This window comes from Panthera onca, chromosome C2 (genome assembly GCF_046562875.1).
Source record: "Panthera onca isolate mPanOnc1 chromosome C2, mPanOnc1 haplotype 2, whole genome shotgun sequence".
In the NCBI taxonomy this organism is placed as follows: domain Eukaryota; kingdom Metazoa; phylum Chordata; class Mammalia; order Carnivora; family Felidae; genus Panthera; species Panthera onca.
Genome location: NC_138347.1, coordinates 152,423,007 through 152,442,424, shown reverse-complemented (window position 1 = coordinate 152,442,424; position 19,418 = coordinate 152,423,007). Strand labels below are relative to the sequence as shown.

Genomic DNA, 19,418 nt, shown 5'->3' with positions numbered 1-19,418 from the left:
CAGGGAAATACAAATCAAAACCACGATGAGATACCACCTCACACCTGTCAGAATGGCTCACATCAACAACTCAGGCAACAACAGATGTTGGCGAGGATGCGGAGAAAGAGGATGTCTTTTGCACTTCTGGTGGGAATGCAAACTGGTGCAGCCAGTCTGGAAAACAGTGTGGAGGTTCGTCAAAAAACTAAAAATAGAACTACCCTACAACCTAGGAATTGCACTACCAGGCATTTGTCCAAGGGATCCAGGTGTGCTGTTTCGAAGGGACACATGCACCCCAATGTTTATAGCAGCACTATCAACAATAGCCAAAGTATGGAAAGAGCCCAAGTGTCCACCGATGGATGAATGGATAGAGAAGATGTGATATATATATATATATATATATATATATATATATATATATATATACCCAATGGAGTATTCCTCGGCAATCGAAAAGAATGAAATCTTGCCATTTGCAACTACGTGGATGGAACTGGAGGGTATTATGCTAAGTGAAATTAGCCAATCACAGGAAGACAAATATCATATGACTTCACTCATATGAGGACTTTAAGATACAAAACAGATGAACACAAGCGAAGGGAAGCAAAAATAATATAAAAACAAGGAGGGGGACAAAACATAAGAGACTCTTAAATATGGAGAACAAACAGAGGGTTACTAGAGGGGTTGTGGGGTGTTGTGGGGATGGGCTAAATGGGTCAGGGGCATTAAGGAATCTACCCCTGAAATCATTGTTGCACTATATGCTAACTAACCTGGATGTAAATTTAAAAAATAAATTAAATAAAAATTAAGAAAAAAAAGGGAAATGTCTTTTAGCAGTTGCTGACAGGAGCTCAGCTGCTGAGCCCCTAGGACCTCAGAGGACCTGATCTTGGCTCTACCCTGAGAAGCTTGACAGAAAGGGGGCTTGATGATACCAGGAAGTTTCCAGCACAGGCTGGACTGTGGTGGTTCTCCATAGACTGTGTTGATCAGAGAAAAGCCCAGACTGGGGAGACACCCTAGCAGTGCAGCCTTGACGGTCAGCTGGGGCACAGGGCTCAGCTCTCAGGCCTTGGTGACGGGAGCCTGGTACTTAGGCTCCCCATTTTCAAGTGGATGGTTTTTTTTTTTTTTTAACGCTTATTTTATTTTTGAGACAGAGAGAGACAAAGCATGAATGGGGGAGGGTCAGAGAGAGAGGGAGACACAGAATCGGAAACAGGCTCCAGGCTCGGAGCTGTCAGCACAGAGCCCGACGCGGGGCTCGAACTCACGGACCGCGAGATCATGACCTGGGCCGAAGTCGGCCGCTTAACCGACTGAGCCACCCAGGCGCCCCTCAAGTGGATGGTTTCATAGGTCCCTTTACTCGAATCCTCAAGGATTCTAATCTTGGGTGTGAAAGACAAAGGTCTCTGGCAGTGGGCCCCCAAGTCCAAGGAGATAGAAAAGGAGTGCCAACCCCTTCCGCACCCCCCTCCCCCACACCCCTAGGTCTCAGGGCTGAGTCCTGGAGCCTGGGCCTGACTCACGCACCCCGGGCTCGCCTCACTCACTGACCCGCTCACCTACCGCTCTGCCTTCGGGAGCATGCTGGACCCACAGGTGCACAATTCATCTGCAGCCATGAAACCGCTCCCCAGCGCCTCAGGGGAATGCTCTGGATGAATCTGGATGAATCTGGAGGTCCCCGTGGGGTTAAACCGGGCAGCTGACCCAGCATGTAGGACGTGGAAGGCCCCCTAAGGATGGTCATCCATGGAGAGAAGGAAGTGCAGGCCAGAGGAGGCACAGGCAGCCAGGGGGGTGCAGAAGCACTTTGGGGTGAAGACGGAACGAGTTCTGGAAGTTTGAAAAGCCACACTCGGGCCACATTTTTTTTTTTTTTTTTAATATTTTATTTGTTTTTGAGAGACAGAGAATGAGCCAGGAAGGGGCAGAGAGAGGGAGACAGAGGATCCAAAGTGGGCTCCGTGCTGACAGCAGAGATCGGGCCATGTGTTTAATTTTGAACTTTGTTCTGAGAACAATGAAAGCTACTGGTTGTCTTTTTCTCTCCAAGCAAGGGGGGTGGCCCCGCAAGATGGGTATGATATATCTCACGCTGTATCTGAAGCATGGCTTGGAACAGGGCAAAAGCAGGAGCAGAGAAACAAGGCAGGGCGTCCTTACGACAATGAAATCCATGGCAAACATTACCGCCTCACCTGACCTGATGATTAAATGGGGTGATACCGGTGGAACTGGAGGGAGGAAGAGGCGAACAGCTGATCGGTGCCCCATTGGCCCGCGCCCTGGGTGCACAGCTCAGCTTCTCTGGGCCCGCCCTCCTCAGAGAGACCTCTGAGACTGAGACCTCTGTACTTTGTTCTTGTGTCGCCACATCAATGTCCAAAGCCTAGGGCACCCCACTCTTCTCCAGCCAACTCCTGTACTCCCACACTGTTCCCCCTGACCTGGCTCCCTCCCTGTGCTCTCAACCTCGCTCTCCGGAACTACTGCCCGTGTCCCCAGCCCTTCTTAGAAGGACACCAGTGTCCCACCTCTGCCTCTGGGCACCTGGGCTCTCACAGCTGGGGGCCAAGGTAAGCCCCTCCCCTTCCCTCCTCCTCCTCCTCCTCCTCTCTCCTCACTGCTGCTGCTCTGCTCTTGCAGAAACCTTTTACTGACTTCCGGCTAACACAGCCTCACTCACCGAAAACCACCTGCTTCACCACCGTCCCTTCCACCCAGGCTCCTGCTGTCATCCTGCAAAACTACACGCCCACCACCAAAATCTCAACAATTCCTAGCGTAGAAGTCAGTAAATGAAGGCGCCTCTAATTCAGACACCCCCTTCTCTGACCGCAGCCCCATCCTTCCGGCTGGTTTCCTCCATTCTTCCTTCCTGTCTGCCTTGGACTGCCCAGGCTGCAACGAGGTGCCGCAGACTGGTGGCTTAAAAACACAAACTTGTTTTCTCACACTTTCTGAGGCTGGGCGTGAGCAGAGGCGGGTTCTGGTGAGGGCTCTTCCTGGCCTGCAGACAGCCGGCCACCTCCTTGCTGTGCTTTCACATGGCCTTTCCTCGGGGCAAGAACGTGGAGTGGGAAGGAACAGTCTCTCTCTCTCTCTCCTCCTACTTTTTTTTTCTAATATCTATTTTTGAGGGGTGCCTGGGTGGCTCAGTCAGTTGAGTGTCCGACTTCAGCTCAGGACATGATCTCATGGTTTATGAGTTCGAGCCCCACGTCGGGCTCTGTGCTGACAGTGCAGAGACTGGAGCCTGCTTCAGATTCTGTGTCTCCCTCTGTCTCTGCCCCTCCCCTGCTCACTCTTTCTCTCTCTCTGTCTCCCAAAGTAAATAAATGTAAAAAACATTTTTTTTAGTATTTATTTTTGAGAGAGCACAAGCACACAAGAGCAGGGTGGGGAGGGGAAAAGGAGAGGGGAGGAAGAGGGAGAGGAGGGGAAGGGCCAGGGGCACAAGATGGCTAGCCAGCCAGATACAGGGCTGGAACTCACGAACCCTGGGACCATGACCTGAGCCACCCAGGTGCCCCTCTCCTCCTTCTTTAATGCCACTAGTCTCATTACAAGGGCCCCACTCTCATGAGCTAATCTAAACTAAATCACCTCCAGAAGCCCCTTCTCCAAATACCATCACACCGAGGGCTAGCTTCAACATATACATTTGGGGGACACAAACATCCAATCCCATAACACCCTCCTTAGCCTCATTGAGCCCCCTGGTCTGCTGACTTTGGTACTTTCTTTCTCTCCGTCTCTGTCCTCTCTTCTAGGACTAGAGGAAGGAAGTCACCACTTTCACGTCTATGGAGAGACACCACTCCTCCCTGTTGCCAAAAGCCTCCTCTTTCCCCCTTCCACTCTGGTTGCGACCAGCTAGCTAGCAACCCCATAGCAGCGAACGAGCCCGACTGTTGGCCTTCTCTCTCCCTGAACCCCAGGCTGCCGTCACTGCCGAAGTCACACGCCCAGCCGGCCTATTCTGTGAACTCCTGGACACCAGCCTCAGGTTTAACAGCGCCCAGCTTTTCCCTGCCAGCTTTTTCTCATCAGCTTATTTTCCAATCTTCACCAGTGGCTGTTTCCACGCTCTGCTCCGTATCGCTCCCTTCCCTCCTACCTCCTTTCTAACATCTGGCTTCCCTCCTTTCAGAGAAAGCAGAAACCATCCTATGGCAGCTCCCTAAACTTCTCTCCACCCCTCCCCCAACCCCCATCTCAAATGAAGCCACTGAGGACCAGGCCTCCGCTCTGTTCACACCTCTGTTCTCAGGTCTGGGAGCAGCTCCTTGGACTCTCCTTCCCATCCCCCGCCTTAGGCATGGGGACAGGGGATGGGCAAGTGGTGTTTGAAAGGGTGGGAGAACTCCCCTCTGTAGGGTTTCTGGAGACGGCAGGTGCTCCGGGGGCCGGAACAGTCGACGCTGAGGCCTCGGGCTGCTCCACGTGGAGGTTTTCCACCCACCTTGCCCCATTCTGTCTCTGGGGTCTGCGGTAGCTGTGCCCTGGGGTCGAATACTGCTCCCCACCATTCCTCCCCCCCCTCCCCCGGACCGCCTGGCCCCATTGTGACACTCGTCCCCGGCCGCCAATGGAACCCAAGGATTCTGCTTCCAAGGGTCTGGCCAGGCCTGGATTGTGGTCAGGTGGGTCCTGGCTTTGACTGTGGTCCTGTCTCCGGGGAGGAGGGACCGGGGGGGGGGGGGTGTGGAAGGTGGCAATTATGATGACACCTGGCAATTGTGGGGCTGCGTTCTCAGCACAGATGTGGACAGGAGCCTGCAGGGGCCTGTTCAGCTGTGACGAGTCTGTGGAAGGAACAGGCTGCCCTCACAGGAAGTGTGAGTTCCCAGGTGTGGCATCTGGTCATTTCCTGCCCTCAGATGCAGTGCTGCTCCCGGCTTTACCTCCTTTTTCGGGGTCTCGGTTTCCTCTTTTGTATATTGAGAACCAATTGCCTGGGGCCTGTCCATCTGGCAAGGGAACTGCGGGATCAGTTGAGGGAGCAGGTGCTCCAGAACCCCGCAGACTGGCAGAGCCCCGTGAGGGGGACACTGAAGGGGACCCCGTGGGGGAAGGCCGGTACAGCTGGCTCCATGCCTGAAAGCCCAGTCTCTGTGACGAGAGCAAAATTCTCTCTGGGAAGCCTCTCTCCACCTCCACTCCCTCCAACCTGACACACAAACACACTGTATTAGTTCCGGATAGCTGCTATAACAAGTTACCACAGACTTAGTGGCTTAACACAAACTTGTTACCTTATAGTTCTGGAGGTCAGAAGTCCCAAATGGGTCGTACTGGGCTAAAATCAAGCTGTCAGTAGGGCCCCATTCCTTTCTGGAGGCTCTAGGGGAGAATTCGTTTTCTCAACTTTTCCAGCTTTTCCAGGCTGTCCGCATTGCTTGGCTCCTAATCCCCTTCCATCTTTGAAGCCAGAAATGGTCAAGTCTTAATGGATATAGCTAAAGTTTATTCATTTTCACTGCTGTATTGTATTCCATTGTATAAATATGCTTCCATCTACTCATTCTTCTGTTGATGGGCATTTATGCTCTTTTATTTTTTCTATTTGATGTTGTCATGAACATTTCGGTATTTATTTCCTGGATCATACATAGAAATGTTTCCCCAGAGTATACACCTGGAAGCAGAATTTCTGGGTCATCAAGTATGCAAAGACTCAACTGGATAAGACAATCCCAGATTGTTTTTCAAAGCGGAACAATGAATAATCCTGCCAGAAATGATGACCCTCTCCAACACTTGGTATTGTCAGATTTCCTAAGTCTTACACTAGTCTCAAACTAGTGTAAATATCTCATTATGGCCCTGAATTGCATTTCCCTCACTATTAAAGAGATTAAACATTTCTTCATATGTTTGTGGGCCACCGGAATTATCTGTTCTTGAAATGCCTATTCATGTCTTTTGCCCATTTTTCTCTTGACTTTTTATTATTGATTTGTAAGGTACTTTATAGATTTTGATTCTAATTATTTCCCCAGCAATATGTGTTTTCAAGTACTTTCTGTCAGTTGTGGCTTGTTTTTTTGTTTTGTTTTGTTTTTCTTTTTTAAGATTTTCTTTCCTTTCTTTTTTTTTCAGAGTACCTTCTATGTATTGGGTTAGTGCTTTTGGATTAGACATTTCTTAGTTAGACAATTATTAATAAGCAATGACTATACATAAAACTTTGTCATTCATTAAGGTTTAACTGGACACATTTGAGTTACTTACAGTAAGACAGTTCTGATAGAAAAGGTTGCGAGGGATGAAGGATTGTACTAGTCCCTGGTTTGAACACATATCAGGAGCTTTTGATACAGTTTCTGGGTGAAAAGAATGCTTTTTATTTTTATTTTTAAAGTATAATTTATTGTCAAATTGGCTAACATACAGCGTGTGAAGTGTACTGTTGGTTTTGGGGGTAGATTCCCATGGTTCATTGCTTCCATACAACACCCAGTGCTCGTCCCAGCAAGTGCCCTCCTCAATGCCCATCATCCATTTTCCCCCTCCTCCCCACCCCACGCTCCATCGACCCTCGGTTTGTTCTCTGTATTTAAGAGTCTTAAGATTTTCGTTTTTAAGTGGTCAGGTTTATCATTTAGCATAGTGTAGCTTGTGTGCCACACATCAGTGACAATAAGTAAACCATTCCTGTTTCTGATTATATTCTCTGCTCCTGGAAGTACACAGAAGTTCCCCTAAGAACAGAGCAAAGTTGAAGATTGTCCCCTGGATGCTCTGCTTCCCCCCAGCCTATAACTATACCTGTTTCAGTCCTTTGGTTAATTTCTCATTTTATGCATAGGGGATACATCAAACTCATTTGTGAGTTAATAAAGAATTATTTCATTTGGTCAACATTCCACCTTGTACCACAGTCATATTTTTGAGTGATATACTTAAATTTTAAAAGTAATTGCAGTGGCACCCGGGTGGCTCAGTCAGTTGAACATCAACTCTTGATTTTGGCTCAGGTCACCATCCCAGCGTCATGGGATCAAGGCCCATCTTGGGCTCCACACCAAGCGTGAAGCCTGCTTAAGACTTTCGCTCTTCCCCCTCCCTGACTTGCACTCTTTCTCTTATAAAAAAGAAAAAAGTAAATACAATCTCCCTGAATTATTTTATTTGGCCCAAACTTTTCATTTAAAATTTATATTCTTTACCTTACAATTATAAAAGGAAAAGGCAATAATGCTTGAAACATTAACTCTTAACTCTTTAAATAAAGAATAACTTTGGTTTAAAAACTTATTCTTGAACAGTCACCTGGACAAACTTCCTTCCACTGTCTACAACCAGCTTTTATTTAAATAAATACTTTTTAAAATGAGGTTGGTTAAAAGATTTTAATATACAGTACAAAATGGTACAGGATATGAGAATCTTCAGGGAAGCTTATTATACTAAAAAAAGCATAAGTAATCAGATAGTCACAGTAAACATTGATAGTCCTATGACAAAAAAACGTTGCCAACATCAATACAGAAGTGCCCATTGATTCAGCAGCATGGCCCCCCAGTATGGCTTAAGGAAGACTCTTCCCATGGAAGAAAGATTAAAAAAAGAAAGAAAGAAAGAAAGAAAGAGAACAAACTCTTGGGAACACAATTAAGGGAGGAAAAGTCCAGCCACAGAAAGCTTCCACAATTAGCAGATGGATACTTCACGTTGTAGAAAAGATAGTCTAGGGGCACCTGGGTGGCTCAGTCTATTAAATGTCCTACTTCAGCTCAGGTCATGATCTCATGGTTCATGTGTTCAAGCCCTGCATCGGCTCTCTGCTGTCAGTGCAGAGCCCATTTTGGATCCCCTGCCCCCTCCCCCACCTCTGCCCCTCCATAGCTCACACGCACTCTCTCTCTCTCTCTCTCAAAAATAAATTTTAAAAAACATTAAAAAAAAAGAAAAGAAAAGATAGTCTACTGTGTAAGTTCTAAAGAAGCAGAGATAGTTAATTCAATTAAAGAGTGGTAATAACAGGTAAGAACACAGATTAATCCATTACCCATGGTACCTTTATCACAGAATATAATCAAAGAGGAAGTTATGCTGATGATGCTTGTTTTTTTAATTCTGCAAAAATGTTCAAGTCAAAGTGGCATGCACTACAGATACTCTCCTCCAGAGCTGTGTTTTTATTCCTGATTGACTGTATCCTGAAGAAGTCAAAGGTAAAATCCCCATCCCTGGTTATATTCTATGTTCCTAGGTATGTGCAGACTCTTTGTGTTGAGGCTTTTTGAAACCATTTTTAAAATGTGTGCAAAAAATGAGTTGGAGATACAATTTTATTTATTTATTTTTATTACTTTTTAAAAATAAGCTCTATGCCCAAGGTGGGGCTTGAACTCATGACCTCAAGATCAAGAGTCACATGCTCTACCTACTTGGCCAGCCAGGCACCCCAAAGATGAGATTTTATTTATTTTTTATTTTTTTTAACATTTATTTATTTTTGAGAGAGGGACAGAGTGTGAGTGGGGGAGGGGCAGAGAGAGAGGGAGACAGAATCTGAAGCAGGCTCCAGGCTCTGAGCTGTCAGCACAGAGCCTGACACGGGGCTTGACCTCATGAACTGTGAGATCATGACCTGAGCCGAAGTCGGACACGTGACCGACAGAGCCACCCAGGCACCCCCAAAGATGCAATTTTAGAAAACAAAACAAAACACAAAAAAATTGAAAAGTCACAAGTAAATGATTTTAGCAAGACAGAAGTTTTTTAAAAATGCTATTCATGGTTTAGTAGAATCCGGAGTTTGCTACGACGTTGTTTAATGATAATCGCTTATGTTGCTCCTTTTCTGAGATGTCATTCCAACGAGAGCCGCATAGTGTTAGCTTGGTTTTGTAGCTGCTGATAGTCAGACTGCCTGGAAATGGAATACATTTCCAGTTGCTATCTTAAACGAATTTGGCTTATCGTGTCGTAAAAGTTGGGCTCTGACCAAGTTTCTGCTGTAGGCGGCACACTGAATATTCTCATAATTTCCTTTTATTCCTCTTGACCCGCATTAAGAGCCCGAAGCTGATAAGGACCCTGACCCAGTAAAAGTTGGTGGCTTCATTCTAGGCCTTGTGAAGGCCATAATGGATAGTGCCATTGGCATCCATCACCCCCTAACCTCCAGGCTGGAAGGCAGCAAGTGACTGGACTGCTCCTGGCTCCTTCCCTTAGAGTTGGGCTGATCCCACACTGCAGTGATTTGTCTTCCTAGTCTCCTCCGACCTGGAAAAAAATTAGGGCTTCATCTTTCATGCTTTGACACTTTTGGAAAGTAGTAACTAGCTACTTTGTAGAATGTCCCTAAATTTGTTTGGTGTTTCCTCATGACTGTATTTAGCACTATGCATTTTGGGCGAGAAGTGTTGATGTACCCTTCTTAGTGCATGATATCAGGGGGTACCTGATGTCAACGTGCCCCGTTACTGGGATTTTAACTTTGATCACTTGTTTGAAATGGTGTCCTCCAAGTTTCTTCATTATAAAGTCATTATTTTCCCTTTGTAATTGGTAAGTGTCAGGTGGGGAGATACTTTGAAACTCTGCACATACCTATTTCTCCTATTTTCATCCTGTAGTTTTATACAGCCCTCAATGCTTCTTGCCTGCAACAATTACAACGGTGGTGATTTTCTATTTCCATCATTCCTTCTATATTATTAATGTAAAATCCTACAGTAAGAAAGAACTGTCCCTTTTCTCCTGTTAATTCAACTATTGTATCACCACGGACTCAGGTATATTTAGTCTATGGGTTATAATCTATTACAGTCATTTATTTTTTGCTAACATTGTCCGAGGTTTGGCTACTGGGGACTTCTTCTGGTTGGCTTCTGTGTCCTTTTGATGTGCTCCTGTCATTTCGGGGGTACTTCCTTCCTTTCTGGTAGCACAGTGCATACCCCCTCATCTTGCACTTCCCCTGCTCCAGCCCTGGAACCAACCACTTCTCCAAAGAACCTTCATTCTTTTACTTGGAAACCAAGATCTAAGAACTAAGTGTGATCATTGCTACTAGGGTGTTACTGCTCTAGGCCATCTCAATGGGCAAGGCTACAAAATATATATCCAACGTATCTCTTATGTATCAATATGTATCTGAAGTCATGGGTTCATACTGGTGCCTCTGAGTCTAGTCCAACACCATCCGTCTTCATTCTAGTCTTCCTTTGTCCTTGGTTGTAACTCTTTTCTCTAAGAGAAAGCTAGCTCTTCTTATCTATAATATAGTTGCTTATTTGCTGAATTCCGGTATATACATAGTTTCAGAACTGCAAATTCATATCCCTGTGACAAACAAATTCCCGAACTAGAATACATTTTTGTACAATTCTTATCTTCAGCTTTATAATATCATCGACATAAAGTTATGTAGATTAATTCTTTTCTTCTCCATCCCCTTCAATGTGGTTATGATGTTTACAATAGTTAGGTTTGCCATTTGGATTTTTGCCATGTCCTGATTGATTTTGATTAATTATTTATTTAAGGAGGGGTTGTATGTGAAACATGCTATGGTTCTAAGGGTCAGAATTATATTAAAAGCTATACTTAGATTGGTGAGGATACAGAGAAAGGAGAACACTTTTGCACTGCTGGTGGGAATGCAAACTGGTGCAGCCACTCTGGAAAACAGTATGGAGGTTCCTCAAAAAGTTAAAAACAGAACTACCCTACAACCCAGCAATTGCACTCCTATGTATTTATCCAAAGGATACAAAAATGCTGATTCGAAGGGGCACATGCACCCCAATGTTTATAGCAGCACTGTCAACAATAGCCAAGTTATATAAAGAGCCCAAATGTCCATTGACTGATGAATGGATAAAGAAGATGTGGTATATATATACGATGGAATACTACTGGCAATGAAAAAGAATGAAATCTTGCCATTTGCAACAACATGGATGGAACTGGAGGGTATTATGCTAAGTGAAATGAGTCAGTCAGAGAAAGACAGATACCATATATTTTCACTCATATGTGGAATTTAAGAAACAAAACACATGAACGTAGGGGAAGGGAGGGAAAAATAAGAACAGAGAAGAAGGCAAACTATAAGAGACTCTTAAACACAGAGAACAAACTGAGGGTTGCTGGAGAGGTGTTGGGTGGGGGGATGGGCTAAATGGGGGATGGGCATTAAGGAGGGCACTTGTTGGGATGAGCACGGGGTGTTCTATGTAAGTGATAAATCACTAAATCCTACTCCTGCAATCATCAGTACGCTATATGTTAGCTAACTTGGATTTCAATAACATTTTAAACTTTAAAATAAATAAGTACATACATAACTATATAAATATACAAACGGGATACCAGACAGTGACAAGCTCTCTGGAGAAAAATAAGTGGGCAAAGGAAGATGGGGGGAAATGATGTAATGAACATGAGAATGTTTGTAAACTATAAAAAATACAATTATAAGCTGTTATTAATAATGACAATAATGTATCTACTTTCCTTTTGCTAAAAAAAAAAAGCTATACTTAGAGAAGTGTCCTTCCCCCTCTTCCCTTCAGCCCCATTCACCTGTTTCCATCTGTTCACTCTCATAGATAAACAATCTCATTAGCTTGTGACTTACCTGCCCTGTGTTTTTTTTCCCCGCAAATGAGCATACACCTTATATCACCTTATATCTCCGTTTATTATAAAAGGGTAGCATACAATACATATTCGTGAGCACATTGCTTTTTTTGCTTACCAGTATGGCCTGGAAATCATTCCATGAGTTCATAGAAAGTTTCCTCATTCTTTTTTACAGCTGCATAATATTCCACTGGGCAGATACACCATCATTTATTCAACCACTCTCCTACGTATGGACATTGATGTTGTTCCCAATATTTCGTAATACCATCAAAGCTACTCACAAAGGTGAGTAATCTCGCACCTATGTATTTTCTTACCGTCAGAAGTGTATCTGCAGAGTAAATTCCTAGAAGTGGGATTGCCGAGTCAAAAAGGAAGTGCATCTATAGTTCCATCAAGTGTCAGTGGTCTCTAAGACCACCCCCAGTTGTGTGATATCCTGCACTCATAGGCCTCAGAAATTGTTATACTCACAGCTAAAATGATTACGGCAAAGAGATACAAAGCAAGGTCAGTAAAAGGGAAAGATGCGTTGGGTGCAGGCTGGGGCAACCAGGCACCGGCTTCCAACAGTACTCTTCCAGCAGAATTACACAAGATGTCCTTACTCCCCCAGCAATGAACAGTGGCAACATAAGTCTTTTCTGCCAGAAAAACTTCCTTGAGCTTGAGAACTGAGGTTTTTACTGGGGGTTGGTCACACAGGCACACAGCACCTTCATGAATGACTGTAGTTACTGAAACTTCATTACTCAATTTCAGCCCTTAGGAAGGAAGGGTATGTTCCCCATAAGGCACAAGACACGTAGGCGGGCTGGTACAAGGTGGTTCAAAGTTCCAAGCGTGTAAAATACTCTTATCAGTTTGTAGCCCAGGACTCAGCTCCCAGAAGCCAGCTGAGGACCAGTCACACACGCAGGTCCTAGAAGAACATGCGAGATTTAAGCAACTCAGCGTGGCTGGGTTGCTGGGTTAATAGTAGGAGTTGCCAAATTATCCTGCAGAAGGCTTGTCCCAGTTTGCATTCCCATCAGCAACGGGAATTTGTTTCCTCACGGCCTCACTGACAAAATGCGTCGTCATAATGTTTAATTTTTTTCAATCTGATAGGTAAAAAATGTTATCTTAGTATTATTGTAATTTGCATTTCTCTAATGTCAAGTGAATTTGAACATTTTCCCATTAAAATGGTATATTTTTACAAATTTAATGGTTTGGGGTTTACAGACACGTAATTAATTGACTTTTTTAAAAAAATGGTTATTTATTTTGAGAGAGGGAAAGAGGCAGAGAGGGAGAGAGAGAATCCCAGGCAGGCTCCATGCCGTCGGCACAGAGCCCAACCCGGGACTCAGTCTCACGAACCGTGAGATCACGACCTGTGCCCAAACCAAGAGTTGGACTCTTAACTGACTGAGACACCCAGGTGCCCGCCCGTAACTGACTTTTACATATTCACATTATACTCAGCTAGCTTGCTAATTTCTCCTTTTGTTTCTAATTATTTATAGATTCTTTGGGGTTTTATTTTCTTCTTTCTAATCTTTATGCTTTCAATTTCTCTTTATCTGATTGCACTGGCTAGGGCTGTCAGCACTATATTGAATGGGTGATTGTGGACACTTTTGTCTTGCCTTTAATTTTTAAAGGGAATAATTCTAAAGCTTCCCCTTTGGGATATTTTTGGGAAGGAGGGTAGATTCTCTTTATTGGATTAAAAAAAATCCAATTTTTGTCTAGGATTTTTAAAAAATCATGAATTAGCATTGAATTTTATCAAATGCATTTTCTGTGTCTCTAAACATGATCATATGGCTTTTCTCTTTTAATCTATTAAGTATAAGCATTTATGTATTTTCTAATAGTAAAACCATCTTTACATTCCCAGTTTAAGTTGGTTTTTTTTTTTTAACATTTATTTATTTTTGAGAGACAGAGGCAGACACAAGCAGGGGAGGGATAGAGAGAGAAGGAGACAAAGAATGCAAAGCAGGCTCCAGGCTCTGAACTGTCAGCACAGAACTCGACGTGGGGCTCAAACCCACGAACCATAAGACCATGACCTGAGCCAAAGTCAGACGCTTCACTGACTGAGCCACCCAGGCGCCCCTTTGCATTCCTCGTTTGAAAGTCACTTGATCATGATATATTTTCCTTATTTATACACTATCGAATTTGATTTACTAACATTGTACTTAGAGTTTTTACATGTATTTTTAGGAATGAAATGGATCTAAAGTTTCCCCTGTTGTACTGTAGTTTTCTAGTTTTGTTACTGAAGTTAGAATGATCTCCCTACTTAGTTCCTGAAAGAAAAAACAAAAACAAAAACTGGAATGATCTGTTTCATAAATGTTTGGTAGACCTCCTGAAAAACATTTTAGGTCTAGTGTTTTCTTTGTGAAAAGATTCTTAATTTCTGCTTTCATTTCTTCCATCATTGTAGAACTTGTAAGCCTTTCTATGTATTCTGGAGTCCATTGGATTCATTTTGTTTTAGGAATTTAATTCGTTGAAGTTTCAAATTCATTGACATAAAGTTGATATTAGCATTTGGTTAATATTTTTAATCTTGCTGTACCTTTATATTCCTTTTTCTTTCATATGTAAAAGCCTCTATTGTACTTTCTGTTTTTCAATTTTTATTTAATTGTCTAACTTACTCATCTACTTAAAGAACCAATTTTGGACTTTATTGATTCTCTCATTATATATATGTATATTTTTTAAGTTTATTTATTTACTTTGAGAGAGACAGAGACAGTGTGAGTGGGGGAGGGGCAGAGACAGAAACAGAGAGAGAGAGAGAGAGAGAGAGAGAGAGAATCCCAGGCAAGCTCCATGCTGCCCACATGGAGCCCGATGGAGGGCTTGAACCCACAAAACCGTGAGATCATGACCTGGGCCAAAACCAAGAGTCAGACACTTAACCAACTGAGCCACCCACGTGCCCCATTTCTTATTATATTCTTTATTTCTATTTATCTCTGTCTTAACTGTATTATATTCTTCCTTTACTTATTTGGATTTATTCTATTGTTCTCTTTATGAAGGGCATTTTGTTTGTTTTCAGTCTCCTGATTTTCAATAGAAAATCCCACAGAGTACTATCTTTTATACCACCCACAAGTTTTAATATGTTATCACTCATTATGACTCATTTGTAAATGTTTTAAAATTTCCATTATGACGTCTTCTTTGACTTCTGAAGTATTCGCAAGTTTTTAAAATCATATACATATGTTTTTTAAATCATATAAATCATATATATATTTATAAGACTTAAAAAAATATATAGATAAGCACACCTGGGTGACTCAGTTGGTTGAGCGTCCAGCTTCAGCTCAGGTCATGAGCTCGTGGTTCGTAAGTTCGAGCCCCACGTCAGCCTCGCTGCTGTCATCCTGTCAGCACCGAGCTTGCTTTAGACCCTCTGTCCACCTTCTCTCTACCCCTCCCCGACTTGCACTCTCTTAAAAATAAATAAACATTTCAAAATATATCTATAGGTATAGATTTAGATATTCCATGTTCATGGATTAGAAGACCCAATATTGTTATTAAGATGTCAGTTCTTTTTTTTTTTTTAATTTTTTTTTTTTTAACGTTTATTTATTTTTGAGACAGAGAGAGACAGAGCATGAATGGGGGAGGGTCAGAGAGAGGGAGACACAGAATCCGAAACAGGCTCCGGGCTCTGAGCTGTCAGCACAGAGCCTGACGTGGGGCTCGAACTCACAGACTGTGAGATCATGACCTGAGCCGAAGTCGGCGCTCAACCGACTGAGCCACCCAGGCGCCCCATTAAGATGTCAGTTCTGGGGCGCCTGGGTGGCTCAGTCGGTTGAGCATCTGACTTGGGCTCAGGTCATGATCTCACGGTTTGTGGGTTCGAGCCCCGCATCCAGCTCTGTGCTGACAGCTCAGAGCCTGGAACCTGTTTCAGATTCTGTGTCTCCATCGCTCTCTGCCCCTCCCCCACTCATGCTCTGTCTCCCTCTGTCCCAAAAACAAATAAACATTAAAAAAAAAAAATTACATTAAAAAAAAAAAAGATGTCGATTCTTCCCAACTTAACCTAAGGGTTCAATACAAATCACAACAAAAAATGCAGCAGGTTAAGGGTGCTTGGCGGGCATGGTCAGTGGAGCATGTGACTCTTGATTTTGGGGTTGTAAGTTTGAACTCCGCATTGGGTGTAGAGATTACTTAAAAATAAAATCTTTTTAAATTTTTATTTATTTTTATTATTATTATTTTTTTAATGTTTATTTATTTTTGAGAGAGACAGAGACAGGATGCTAATGGATTGGGGCAGAGAGAGAGGGAGACACAGAATCCGAAGCAGGCTCCAGGCTCCGAGCTGTCTGCACAGAGCCCGACGCGGGGCTCGAACTCACAAAACCACAAGATCGTGACCTGAGCCGAAGTCGGACTCTCAACCGACTGAGTCACCCAGGCGCCCAAAATAAAAGCTTTTTTTTAAGTTTATTTATTTATTTATTTATTTTGAGAGAGAGGGAGCAAGCACGAACATGTGAGGGGCAGAGAGTAATGGAGACAGAGAATCCCACGCAGGCTCCAAGCTGCAGGGCGCCATCCCATGACTGTGAGATCATGACCTGAGCCCAAGTCAAGAGTTGGACGCTCAGCCAACTGAGCCACCCAGGTGCCCCTACTTAATAATAAAATTTTAGAAAAAAAATACAGCGAGTTATTTTGCAGATATCAACAAGCTGATTGTAAAGTTCAGATGGAAAGGCAAAAGACCTAGGAGACTCAGCACAATAGTGAAGAAAAAAAAAGGTGGGGGACTCACACTACCTGATTTCAAGGCTTACTGGGTAAAGCCATCATAATCAAAATGGCATGGAATTGGCAATAGAATAGACACATAAAGCCATGGAACAGAATAGAGCCCATAAATATGATCAACTGATCAAAGAAGCAAAGGCAATTCAGTAGAGAAAGGGTAATCTTTCTTGTAATAATTGAATGTACCGTAAACATTGAACGTCCATAGGCGAAAATGTTAACCTAAACATAGATTTTAGGGGTGCCTGGCGACTCGGTCAGTTAAGTGTCCAATTCTTTTTTTTTTTTTTAATGTTTATTTATTTTTGAGAGAGAGAGAGAGGAAGAGACAAAGCATGAGCAGGGGAGGAGCAGAGAGAGAGAGGGAGACACAGAATCTGAAGCAGGCTCCAGGCTCTGAGCTGTCAGTGCAGAGCCCGATGCGGGGCCCAAACCCACAATCCGTGAGATCATGACCTGAGCCGAATTCAGATGCTTAACCAACTGAGCCACCCAGGCACCCCCCCATCTCCGTTTTGGCTCAGGTCACGATCTCACAGTTTCATAGGTTTGAGCCCCACATCAGGCTCTGTGCTGACAGTGCAGAGCCTGCTTGGGATTCTCTCTCCCCTTCTCTGCCCCTCCCTCACTCGCACTGTCTCTGTCTCTCTCTCAAAAAAAAAAAAAAAAAAAAAAAAAAAAAAGAAAGAAAACAAAACAAAAACCTTTAAATATAGATTTTACACGTTTTACAAAAATGAACTCAGTGGATCATAGGCCTAAATGTAAAACACAAAACTATAAATCTTCTAGAAGAAAACAAAGAAGATAATCTAGGTGATCTTAGGTTTGGCAATGAATTTTTAAAAAAGGTTTTTAAGTTTATTTATTTTGAGAGAGAGAGAACAAGTAGGGTAGGGGCAGAGAGAGAGGAGACAGGAGAGAGAGAGAATCCCAAGCAGGCCCCACACTGTCAGCACAGAGCCAAACATGGGGCTCGAACTCACAAACCCTGAGATCATAACCTGAGCTGAAATCAAGAGTCGGACACTTAGCCAACTGCACCACCCAGGCGCCCCAGGCAATGAATTTTTAGATACAATACTGAAAACAGAATCTATGAAAGAAAAAAATTGGTAAGTTGGACTTTATTAAAATTTAAAACTTCGGCTCTACAAAAGATGCTGTTAAGAGAATAAAGAGGCAAGCCATGAACTGGAAAAGATATTTGCAAAAACACCTATCTAATAAAAAGGCTTGTATCCAAAATATACAAAAAATTCATAACTCAAGAATAAGAAAACAAATACCCCAATTTAAAAATGAGCAAAAAATCTGAAGTGATAATCCCCCAAAGAAGGTATACAGAGGACAAATAAACATGAAAAGATACACAACATTATTTGTCATTAGGGAATCACCGTTTAAAAGAATTAATGTTGGGGCGCCTGGGTGGCTCAGTCGGTTAAGCGACCGACTTCGGCTCAGGTCATGATCTCGCGGTCCGTGAGTTCAAGCCCCGCATCGGGCTCTGTGCTGACAGCTCAGAGCCTGGAGCCTGCTCCGGATTCTGTGTCTCCCTCTTTCTCTGCCCTTCTCCCGCGCATGCTCTCTCTCTCTCTCTCAAAAATAAACATTAAAAAAAAAAAAAAAGAGCTATCAAGCTATGAAAATTTATGGATCACCCTTAAAGTGCATATTGCTAAGTGACAGAAGCCAGTTGGAAAAGCTATATACTCTATGATTCCAGCTATCTGGCATTCTGGAAAGGTAAGATATACAGTAAAAAGGTCAGTGGTTGCCAGGGGTGTGAGAGGAGGGAAAGGGATTTAATAGGTAGAACACGGGAATTTTTTTTAGGGCAGTGAAATTTTTGCATGGTCCTCTATGGTGTCATAGTGGGTACGTGACCCTGTGCATTTGTCAAAACCCATAGGACTTTAAAGAGCAAAGAGTGAACCTTAACATACGTAAATTAAAAAAAAAATCATTTAGGAGACCAAGAAGTCCCCGGATAGAAGGCAGATTCTGACAAGTAACTACAACTGTATTACAAATGTATGGGAAATATACAAGAATTCTTTTATTTTTTTTATTTTTATTTTTTGAGAGAGAGAGAGAGAGAGCGAGCACGCCCCAGCACATGCATGAGCGAGGGAGAAGCCGAGGGAGAGTGAGAGAAAATCTTAAGCAGGCTTCATGCCCCCAGTTCAGAGCCTGGTGTGGGGCTCAATCCCATGACCCTGGGATCATGAGCTGAGCTGAAATCAACAGTCAGATGCTTGGGGCGCCTGAGTGGTTAGGCAGTTAAGTGTCCGACTTCGGCTCAGGTCATGGTCTCACGGTTTGTGAGTTTGAGCCCCGAGTTGGGCTCTGTGCTGATAGCTCAGAGCCTGGAGCCTGCTTCTGATTCTGTGTTTCCCTCTCTCTCTGGCCCTTCCCCGCTCACACTCTGTCTCTGTCTCTCTCTCAAAAATAAATAAACATTTAAAAAGTTTTTTAAAAATAAAAGAGTCAGATGCTCAAATGACTGAGCCACCCGTGCACCCCCCAAAATATACAAGAATTCTAAATTAAGCCATTAAGCTGTTTGTTAGTGACTTCTAATTTAATTGCGTGGTGGTCACAAGACAATTTTCGACTATTCTTTGACATTTGTTGAGGCTTGCTTTATTGCCTAGTACATGATAAAGTTTTGCAAATGCTCCCAGGAGGCATGAGAAAAATGGGTATTCTCTAGTGGTTAGATGCAGACTTTCACAAATGGCCATTAGAAAAGTCTCATTAATGGTGTGATTCAAATAATCTAGATCTTTACTAAGTTTTTGTATATTTGACCCCTTGAAGGGGTGCCTGAGTGGCTTAGCATCCGACTTTCGATTTCAGCTCGGGTCATGATCTCACCTTTTGTGGGATCGAGCCCTGGGTTGGGCTCTGTACTGACATGGAGACTGCTTAGGATTCTGTCTTCTTCCTCCTCCTGCCCCCCTCCCCCACTCACGTGTGCT

At 43.4% G+C, this 19,418-nt stretch overlaps 1 protein-coding gene and 1 pseudogene across 7 annotated transcripts in view; one reads left to right on the top strand and one right to left on the bottom strand.

The window, feature by feature from the left end:
• Positions 1 to 4,611: 4,611 nt before the first annotated feature.
• Positions 4,612 to 19,418, top strand: part of SLC22A14 (solute carrier family 22 member 14) — a 30,811-nt gene continuing 16,004 nt past the window's right edge. For 3 of the 7 annotated variants that reach the window (XM_078432499.2, XM_078432493.2, XM_078432498.2), the window contains exons 1-2: positions 4,709 to 4,859; positions 11,789 to 11,901. The gene's annotated coding sequence lies outside the window, so the exon portion shown is untranslated. Of the gene's footprint in view, positions 4,653 to 4,708; positions 4,860 to 5,638; positions 5,773 to 8,047; positions 8,190 to 11,788; positions 11,902 to 19,418 lie in introns of those variants that run through there. The other 4 variants (XM_078432495.2, XM_078432497.2, XM_078432496.2 and 1 more) reach the window with 4 other exon arrangements.
• Positions 8,830 to 9,882, bottom strand: LOC132684131 (small integral membrane protein 19 pseudogene; annotated as a pseudogene).